Source organism: Rhinolophus ferrumequinum, chromosome X, assembly GCF_004115265.2.
Source record: "Rhinolophus ferrumequinum isolate MPI-CBG mRhiFer1 chromosome X, mRhiFer1_v1.p, whole genome shotgun sequence".
NCBI classification, from domain to species: Eukaryota; Metazoa; Chordata; class Mammalia; order Chiroptera; family Rhinolophidae; genus Rhinolophus; species Rhinolophus ferrumequinum.
In genome coordinates this window covers 113,542,086-113,551,121 of record NC_046284.1, presented here as the reverse complement: position 1 = coordinate 113,551,121, position 9,036 = coordinate 113,542,086, and positions in this window count along the sequence as shown.

The following is a 9,036-nucleotide window of genomic DNA, read 5'->3' as shown; positions in this document are numbered from 1 at the left end:
TTCTTTGCTAGGGTATTCTCTTCCTACTCCTATTCCTGGCATGACTGTTGCCAAAATGAAGCTGTCTTTCACCCCAAGAGCAAAGAGAGAGTTTGGATGGTGAACATAAACCCATCATCATTTCTGGGATAATTATATTCAGCCTGTCCTGCTGCTAAAGGGCCTGTGGTCTTACCTTCTTGATAAAATAAAACAAAACAAAATAAACAAAACAAAAACACAAAACCCCACACCAATATCAATCCTTAGATGTCCCTCCTCTACTATGCTGGGTATCTTCTATTTGCCCTTCTTCACCCTTCTCCAGCCTGCTCTGTGGCTGGGGTGCTTGATCATGGAAATTATGTCAGTAGGGTTTTTTGGGGGGTTTTTTTGTCCACAGGTTTTCAGTTGGGTTCAAACTATGGAGAGTTCTGGAAGTAAATCAGAGGGTACGAAGACAGTAAGGTCCAGATATTCTGCTCAGTTCCCTCTTTGGGCTGGCTCTGTCCCTTGACCTAAGGTCACTGCTTCTTTCAAGGAAGCCTACATGCCTCTCTCCTTTTGGTAACTTCTCTCTCCCCTCATCCCTTTAGGCCTAAGGGTGGTAATAGCTCTGCTGCTTGCCCTGAATTACTGCATTTTCCCACGCACTGCCATTGTGTAAAAGAACCCTCTTCAAATCATCCTCATTTGAATATACCATATGTTTCCTGTTGGGACCCTGTCTGGTCCTACTTTCCTCTCTTCTCCACTCCTACCCCACCCCTTGGCCCTACTTGGCTCTGATTTTTCTCTCACCTCCTGCAGCATCTTCTGGCCTCCTCGGGCCTCTAGCATGATGCATGGTGGGCCTTTCAAAACACCTGCTGACTCTTTGGGAAACAGCACGAAAGAGGCTACAGTAACAGGAATGAGCTTTTCTGGAGCAAGAAGCACAGCCCCCAGAAGTCTTCAGATGTATGGTCTAAGTGTGACACTCATGACCATCAGCTGGCCAACATATACTTGCTGGGAAGAAAGGCTAAGGATAGGTTTGGAGCTAGATTGATTATGCCCTCAAACTCTCCACATTACAGTCTACTTGCTCAGAGCCTGTGGGACTTCTTACTCTGTGGACCATGCTCAGGTCATCTAAGGCCACCAGATATCTATGGCAACTGAATCTTAACAATCATAATCGTCATAATGGCTGCCAATTACTGAGTGCCAATGTTGAACCAGACACTGGGCCTGGTGTTTTGCCTCTGTAAATCAAATGGAAATTTCCATCTCTTAAGGTTGCTTCCCCCATGCTATTTGGGAAAGTGACAGATTGAATTCCAGTCCATTCTTAAGTTGTCCACCTGCATCACTCGGCTTCTCTGAGTCGTGTGTTACTCCTCACTCCACTAGGGGACGCTAAAAACTTCATGTGGGTGGAGGTCTGGAACTTGGGAGGACCTTAGCTCCCTAGGTTGCTGTTCCTTTTCAAGGATCTCCAGGAGCTTTAGGGGTAATTGGGAGACTCAGCTCTCTTTTTCCTCCCTAACACAGCCAGACAATTATGCGGGTCTGGCAGTCTGTGCTCAAGGTCTGAGGAGCATCAAAGGGGGGAAAACCACATGTGAAAAAAAGAATGTGGACCCTTGGGAAACCTCAAGGAGTTTAAGCTTTCACAGGGGGACTCCTAGAGGAAAACTCCAGTTCCTGTCCTTGCTCTCCTGCCCTCCAGTCAGCTCCTTTCTGTGGAATTCCTTCTTCCATCTCTGCCTTTTGACTTTTGGAAATGTTCATGTGCTGGAGCTGTTCTCTCCCAGGATATATCCCTTTCCCCCTGGCAGGACCTTTCCTCCAGTGTGAGTTAGTCAACAAATACCTCTGCAGTCTCCCAGGGGTGGTATTCTGTCCACTGTCCCTCAAGATCTGCATGCCTGGGTGGTGGACGGATGGGTGTCTACTCTTCAGATTGTCCAACAATAGCTATGGATCTCTCTCTCTCTCTCTCTCTCTCTCTCTCTCTCTCTCTCTCTCTCTCTCTCTCTCTCTCACACACACACACACACACACACACACGCAGAGATCTCCCAAGGACAAATATGAATTCTCAGAGACCACATAGTCTACCCCGAGAAGGAGGAAGAGAGTTTTCTCTGAGTGCCTCCATGGTTTACAAGGCCTCTCTCCCACAGAGGGTAACTTCCATCATGATACAGTCACTTTTTGTTCTTCTGTTCATTTTTCCCTTTCAAGTTATTCAGCTTTGGGGCCTATGGGAACAGGCTCTTTAGTGGCCTTCCTTTTAACTACACAAAGATCCTGCCCAGGTGTTGAAATGACCACTTTGAGAGCCATTGCATTTCTTAGCTAAGGTCCCTCCTCTGCCCTGATCTCTGTCTGGGTTAGGGGTCGGTTTCATTCTCATAGTGTCATAGAATCTTAGCTCTAGACACTCACAGGCCTCTGGGTCTTTTCTCACATTCTTTGCCCCAGTGAATCACCCATCAATCTTGGGGCCTAGGAATTGGCCTTCTTTTTTTCTCTCTCATGCATGTATCACACTCATGACCAAGCCCTAGCGATGTGGTCTCCCTGACCTTTTCCGGCACCTATCTACCAAAAGTACATCTGACTGTATGTATAGTAGCTGACCCAAATAGGGGGTTATTCTTCTCACGATCCAAGAAGTCTGGAAGAGGGAGGAGTGCAGGTCTGGGGCAGTGCTCTGCCCTCTTATGTATATTCCAGGAGCCTTATCCCTTTGCATGAGGCTTTCATCCTTATGTATGTTACAGGTATAGGACAGCCCTTCCATCTCAGGCTTGAGTCCGTTCTCCCGGGCCAAAGAAGAAGGAAGAAGCAGGGAGGGACGCACCTATATCAGGAAAGCAAAACATTCCTAGAAATCTCTAGCAGATGTCCATGTAGACATCTTTATCCAGAACTGGATCATCTGGCCAACCCTGAGTGCAAGGGAGTATAGAATGGTGAACAGATTTGATGGCCCCCTTGCTACCTGGAACAAAATCGAGATTCTGTTAGAAAAGAAGAAAGGGTAAGCAAATAACAGTGTCTGCCACTGTAGCAAACTACACAAAACCTATAGGTGGTTCAAAATGAATACCTTGTCTCCCAAGAGCAAATAAAGGCAAAATTAAAAGAAAATGGAAAATCATTTAAAAAACTTAAATCCCTTTGTCTTTTTCACTTTCCCCATCCTTTTATTATGACTTTTCTAGCAACCAGGGGTAAAGTTCTGCCCCAAATCAGTAGGAATTACTTTAAACATGTCTCAAAACAGATCAAAATGAGCCTGTAATCCAGGCACTTGCTTACCACTTTTTTCAGCAGAATTTTTAGACAACTGTTTATTTTCATCTTAGTGTCCTGATATTCCATCTGTACATTAGTGAGTGTGTAGGACGGTCACCTTTTAAATTCTTTTTCTCTTAAGTAGGAAATTTGAACTCCCGCAATGTTTCTGCTGGTGTTGCCGTTACTATAGGAGACACCTAGGTGCTGTCGTTCCTCATGGTGAGTCTTGTGTTTCTCCATGGAGAAGCTTTCATTATTTCCAAACTCGTATTGAACCCATTATGAGACCATTGAGACAGGATGAGAAATAAAAATGTCTACTTTGTGCCCTGGGATGTTATTCCTGGATCTTTGCAATTGAGGTGGAGAAAGAAAACACCTTCAGAAAAATAATTTAAGAGGCATGGCTGCTTGGTTGTCTCATGTTTGATCCCAAGAGCCCTGTAGTTCATATATAAATATGAAAATGGGCCACATAAGTAAATTTTGGTTACGTTTTTTTATTTAAAAATCTCCCACTGACAAAATCACCTTTCCCACCAAAGGTCATCTTGTTGCATAATTTAAAAGCTGTCCTCTCCAATAAAGTGCCTTTCTGTCAAGAGTTCTGGATTTTCATTTACAGAGTTCTTTCTCTGAATGGTCATGCTGGGTTTGAATTAGTGCATTGGTCTTTTTGTGCCTTGTGTTCCCCATTCATCAAAAAAAAAAAATCATTTGGAACCACCCATAGGTCTTGTGTAGTTTTGGTTTGTAGTGACATAGAGGCACCAAGTAAAAAGTCAAATATCCTGACCCCAAAATGCTTACCTCACACTAGCAGCATTGTTTTCCAGGGCAAGACACCATTTCTGCAAGTAGATTTGTTAGTCAAGTTGATCAGAAGTGTGTAACAGTTCCTTCCAAACAATGAAACTCTAGCCCATTATTGCTAATTGGCTAGATATTGGTTTTCTTGTTTGTTTGTTATAGCCTGTCTAATGCAATATCGTATATTATTATCTCAGTGAGCTTCCCGGGAGGATAACTTTTCTACACCCACATAAAATACTTTATTCTCTGATTTTCTTATTAGATTTACTAACATGTCATTGTTGTACCATTTAACAGCCTGGGAAGAGGAAAGAATACACTATTATACAACTCTTGGCAAAGCCTACACCAATGTAGGGAAATCATTAAGCTTCAGGAAGTTTTAACTTTCTTGCACCCAATTTCTTATCATTAATACAAGGTTTGTATTCTTCCCCGACCCCCGATCTTGTAAAGGAAATAGAGGGAGAAAAGGGGAGGGGAGACTAGGAAGAGACACAAATCAGACTGAGCCATAGCCAATTCCAGTGCCTGCATTCACATCAGTGATTAATCAAACTAATGGGGAGTTCTAATTCAGTGCTTTGCTACCCTTAAGCCCTGTAATTGCGGTGTCTCTGAACCCAAAGGAAACACGTTGCGCTCTGCGTGCCCAGACGCATAGCTTTTAAATCTTCATAACTCTGTAATTACTACAGTGCTTTCTTTCAAATCTGGCTCAATTTCACTTCCTTAATGAGCATTACAATCTTGATAAAGTTTGAAGTTTGCTGCCTCTGCTGTTCACAGGGACTCAATCCCAGACTGATAATGTGAATTGTAGATTTCACTCCCTCAAGTTCCTCTCAAAAAGACCTGATTTATTTCAGGACCACCACAGTCAAAAGCACTTTCTCTGCGTCAAGGCCAGCACTGGGTGTTTTCATCACAGAAGGGTGCTTGGAGAGCAAATTCTGAACAGTTAAAAAAAACGGGGAGCTGCAGGGGGTAACTTACGAACCCTTGGGGAATGGCTGTTTAGCTTTATTAGCGCCATGTGCTCTAGAGACTGTGGTTCATTTTACCCAATTGAAGACTTCTTTATAGTAAATATATTAAAAATCCACTTCCTCTTTATAAACTGAGCCCTGCCAAAGGGTGAAAATTACAAGTCAGCTTTAAAAAAAGTAACATAATTTCCACATTTTTTTTTCCTACCAACTGGTTTTCAGGATTTTTAAGACTTGTTAGAAATGCCGTTTAATGATTCTAGTCAATAGCACATCTCTTGCAGCTGGTTGGGGGGTCTCAATTTTCGCCAGTCTGTTTAGCTTTTAACCATGTGGTGATGCTTAATCTCAGCTTTTAGTCTTTCTGTTTCTAAGCTGTAAGAACCAGCCCTGAAGACCCTTTGCCTTTAGAACCCCTGCTCCAGTCTGTATTTCCCCCCTAGACAGTGATAATCGCCCTGGGATTTTGAATAGCACTTAATTCTTCTCTATTATTTGTTTCCATGTCTATCTCCCCTCCTAGATTCCACCCTTTGAAAGCATTGTTTATGTCTTCTTTCCTTTTATATCCCTGGCAGCTAACAGAGGCCTGAGCACCCAATAAATGTTTGCACTCAGTAAATAAAGCTTCCGGTAAATGTTTGTTGCATAAGTAGGGGAATGAATAAGTGAATGAACCACCCTTGTTGTTTGCTATCACCATCTGCTTTAACTCTGTCAATTATTTTGATGTATTTGCAGTTCTGACTAGATCCAGATTTGGCATGTTTAAAATTATATTCAGTTGTAAAATGTGAAGCTTGGATTTTGAAGATAAGAAAGAAGTCTTAATTCCTCCCATTGGAAACAATGTGAGTAATCACTTCTTTGCAGGGAAGATAAAAAGGCTGGTTGAAACAGTCTTTGCATTCACAGTCTTTGGCATTTTGGGAAGATCATTTAATAGCATTATTTTTTTTCTGCCCATGTTTCCCTGTCAGTAAAATGTAGAAAGAAACCCTTGTCCTTCATACTTGATAGACTCAATGAGGATTTTTGAGGAAGAAAGCACAAACTAAAACAAGGGAAAACTTTCAGTAGTGTTATGTAGTCTTTTTTCCCCCTTAAAACTATGTACGTGGTGGTTGTCAATATGCGTGTACCTGTACTTACATGAATGGTGGCATCAGAGTTTGAGATACTAATGAACTTTTCCCCTAGTGTTTCTTGGGAACACAGGTACAGAAAGCCAAATTTAATGTTCTTGAACTGGAAGAAATGGGACTTTTGAATTTTAAAAACGAAGCCGTCAAAGGTTTGGACATAAGCTTTATGCTGTGAACCATAGATCGGGAAGAATGCGTGCTTGCAACAAGATGGCATACAACCTTGGGCTGCTGGCTTCCTCCCAGGAACCAGCAAAGCTAAGGGAAGGACAGGGCTGGTGAATCTCAGAGCTCAGCAGCTCGCATAAAACTTGGGAGAAACTCCTGGGGAGCATGCGGCGGTGGGCTCCTGTGTTGTGGGGTGGAAAGGGGTGAGGAACGTCTTCAGTCCTTCCCTTGGCTGTTTGTAAGCCTTCTTCCCATATGTTTCACGGCTTTCTCATCTTCAGCTTTTATTTTGCCCTAAAGGTGTTTTTCTGTGCTATGACTTTATTTGTGGGTGCAGTTTGAGTGTAGGATAACCATGAGCTCCAAAAAGTTTTCTGCTTGAATGTGAACCATATGACTGTCCAATAGTTTCCCAACAATGGCAGCCTGTCCCTCCTCCTCCAGCCATCTCTCAAATTTGCTCTTCCTCCTTTGGCAAGTATAACGCACGTCCATTACAAGACATTACATTTTATGGACAAACCATATTCATTTACTTCCAAATTGTAGCTTCTTACAATGTGAACTTGATACATTTTTCGATTTATTTAATTAGTTTCAGGTGTACAAACAACATAGCGATTAGACATTTATACACCTCACAAAGTGATGACCCAATAAGCCTGTTGCCCATCTGATCTGTGAAATGGTCTGGGTAACTTAGGTTGGGATGGAATACTCATATTTATTCCAATAAAATTACTGAGAATATTTTTTATTTAACAGCTTTTTACGAAGTGGCAGGGCTTTTAGGAGTGAATTAAAATAATTAAGTGAGGAATAGGTGCAATTGGGCAGAGGAAGGGAGACTTCAGTCACTATAATTACATGATTATGTTAACAAGCCCATGTACCTCCTGGAATTTCTTAGACAAAAGAAATATTTTTTAAGTATAAATAATGATGGTGCAGCATCAATGCTGGTATCTTTGAAACAGAACAGGCATTTTTGGTGAAGAATCTTTCAGGAATCTCTGCTTTGTTTCTTGTGAGGTTCTAGAGGAAACTTGACTATAGTTCTGTGGAAGCAGGAGGCTAGCCAGGTTGCAGGCAGAGGTGCCTTAGAACGCATTCTATGCCAGTCCTTTCCTTCAACAAAGACCTTCTTCCTACTGAGCCGCAGCAGGCAGGAGTGTAACTGGGGGCCACGGTGACAGAGACAGGAAATTTCATTCATTTTACAATGGCATAAGGTTTAGACTGACTGAACATTAGAGTTTAGAGGGAAATTGCGCTGGCCTTTGAGCTGTGTGAATGAGCTCTGGGGATTAGGCAATGGGGTCAGTTTTTTAAATATCTGATTTTGTTTATTCGTGTCATTTTTTTGTCCATGTGGTTTTTTTTCAATTACAATTGACATTCACCATTATTTTATATTAGTTTCAGGGGTACAGGGTAGTGGTTAGACGTTTATATAATTTATGAAGTTATCCCCCTGATTAGTCTGGTACCCACCTGGCACTGTACATAATTATTACAATATTATTGACTATATTCCCTAAGCTGTACCTTACATCTCTGTGACAATTTTGTAACTGCCAATTTTTTTATTATTAGTTTCAGGTGTACAAAACATAGTGATTAGACATTTACACACCTCACCAAGAGATGACCCCAACAGGTCTACTATCCATCTGACACCATACATTGCTATTACAATACCATTGACTATATTCCCTATACTGTACTTTACATTCTATGACTATATATTTTTTATTATAGTTGACATTCAATATTATTTTATAGTAGTTTTAAGTATAAAGCATAGTGGTTAGGCATTTATATAATTTATGAAGAGTTCCCCCCATTAAGTCTAGTACCCATTTGACACTATACACAGTTTTTACAGTACTATTGACTGTATTTCCCATACTGAATTTCACATCCCTGTGACTATTTTGTAACTACCAATTTGTGCTTCCTATTTGTACTTTTTAATCCCTTCACCTTTATCACCCATGCTGCCAACCCCCCTCCCATCTGGCAACCATCAGTTTGTTCTCTGTATCTATGAATTTCTGTTTTGTTTGTTCATTTATTTTCTTCTTTAGATTCCAAGTGAGATCATATGGTATTTGTCTTTCTCAGTCTGACTTATTTCACTTAGCATAATACCCTCTAGGTCCATCCACGTTGTCACAAATGGTAAGATTTCATTCTTTTTCATGGCTGAGTAATATTCCATTGTATAAATGTACTATATCTTCTTTATCCAGTTGTCTATTGATGGGCACTTATGTTGCTTCCACATCTTGGCTATAGTAAATAATGCTGCAACGAACATAGGGGTGCATATATATTTTCGATATAGTGTTTTGGATTTCTTTGGATAAATACCCAGAAGTGGAATTACTAGTAGAATTATTAGGTTGGTGCAAAAGTAATTGCTGTTTAAAAGGTTAAAAATAATTGCAAAAACCGCAATTACTTTTGCACCAACCTAATACTAACGTAGTTCTACTTTTAATTTTTTGAGGAACTTCCATACTGTTTTCCGTAGTTGCTACACCAATTTGCAATCCCACCAACAGTGCACGATGGTTCCCTTTTCTCCACATCCTCGCCAATGCTTGTTATTTGTTGACTTTTTGAGAATATCCATTTTGACA